This window comes from Phalaenopsis equestris, unplaced genomic scaffold, assembly GCF_001263595.1.
Source record: "Phalaenopsis equestris unplaced genomic scaffold, ASM126359v1 Scaffold000330, whole genome shotgun sequence".
In the NCBI taxonomy this organism is placed as follows: Eukaryota; Viridiplantae; Streptophyta; class Magnoliopsida; order Asparagales; family Orchidaceae; genus Phalaenopsis; species Phalaenopsis equestris.
Window position 1 is genome coordinate 410,952 of NW_018164772.1, and position 2,091 is coordinate 413,042.

Here is a 2,091-nt window from a genome sequence, read left to right on the forward strand (position 1 = left end):
CCCGGAGAGCGCACTACGACACGCACCCGTCATCATATATATATATATATATATATAAAGCAAAAGGACAAAAAAAAAATTGTATCATTTTCCTTTTTTCATATTGTGTGTTTGTTCACTAACTCGTGTGGGTCGGTGTAACTAACTATTGCATAATTTTATTTACTGTGTCTTTTTATGCATAGGGGAGCTAAGGCTGACCTCTCTCCTTTTGACCCTAAGATCAATCGCACCTTCGAACGTCTTAGGAGAGCACATTCACTCGCTAAAATATCCATTGAGTTGTTGATCCCAACACCCCCATCATGAAACCATTTAGAGACTATTCCAACTCCTCTATTGAGGAAATCCATATGAGCATCAATTACCCCATTGTCGAGGCCAACAATTTTGCGTTAAGACCTCTCATAATATAGATTGTCCAAAATAATCAGTTTGGGGACTATCTTCTGAGGACCCAAATCTTTAATTAGCCAAATTTCTTGAATTCTGTACCACTTTTCTGTACAACAATGTCTCTAGTGATGCCATTAGGCTGAGGCTTTCTCCTTCTCTCTGAGTTACAAAGCTAAGGTGTGGCTTAGCTCCTTTACTCCAGGATCAATCACAACGTGGAATGAACTAGCCAAAAAGTTTCTAGTAAAATATGATTTCTTCTATTTAAGACTGTCAAGCTTAGAAATGATACTACCTCATTCACCCAAGTTGATGGAGAATCCATTTATAAGGCATGGGATAGATTTTAATGAACTGTTTAGGAGGTGCCCACACCATATCCTGCATGGTTGGTTAATCATTCAAACCTTTTACAATTAATTAGTAGGTTCCCCGAGGTTCATCATAGATGCTGCTGCAGAAAGTTCATTGATTTCCAAACCTTTTGATGGAGCTTACCAACTCATAGCATAAATGACCATAAATAATTTTCAATGGTCTGATGAGAGAGTCACAATCCAGAAAGTAGCTAGCGTACATGAATATGATGTATTAACTATCCTTGTAACTTAAGTGACTCCTATTTCTTAGAAGTTAGATAATCTGAGGATCAATTCTGTGTAATGACTTCCACCCAAGATGGATTGATGCATAGACCTGTGGTAGATCCAAGCATGCCAACTTAAGAGACTGTTAATGCTAAAGGAATTAATAGCCATAATCTCAATTCAAACACCCACTACCCAGGTTAGTGCAACCACCCCGACTTCTAATGGACCAACAATCACCAACAATGGGGAAACCCATAGAAAAACTCTATAGGAAACTTGTCAAACTAAGGAAATATCCCCCAAAGACAGCAATAACCACCAGGATTCTAAGCCAATTCTTAGCATGCCCAAAAGAAATCGTCCATCAAAGAATTAATAATTTAAATGGGGAATACATTAAAGAGACAAGGTGTTTCCATAAAAAAATCATGAACAATAGGCCCCATGAGGAACTGACTGATAATAGTGAGGTGAATCTGAGCAGTGCAAGGTAGTGAGGACTGGAAAAGAAAAAGGAGCAATCCATGAGAACGAGAGTACCTTTGTGAAGTCTAACATAGGAAAAGTTGCCTTTATAATGCAAATTGACCAAACTGGGAGACTTCTACCTCCATTCCCTTAGAGGCTGTAGAAGCCCAACAAAGATCTAGGTAGTTTCACTATTTGCTACACCATAGGAACTGAGTTTCATGGCAAGCACTATGTGACTTAGCAGTCAGTATCAACCTCACGCCTCTAATATTTTTAAGAACATATAATAGGAGTAACTAAGCCTGTCGATTTAACACTTCAATTAGTAGATCAATCTATGGCTCGTCATTTAGAAATTATTAAAAACTTACTTGTTGACCCATTCACAGTTACACAGTTATTTAGTTTCCTGGACAAAAACTTGACCCAATTTTATTAGGCGATTAATGTGCAAAATGAATATGTTATAGAGTTTAAAATTTGATTTATAGTTTACAGACTACGGGCTCTATGCAAATATATGTTTCGTTCAAGTAATATAGGGCTATAATGGAGTCCCGATTATTGATCCCACAAGGAAATAAGATAAGAAATCCCTTAGGCTAAGTTCTAGTCTACTACTATCGAGTCTTAG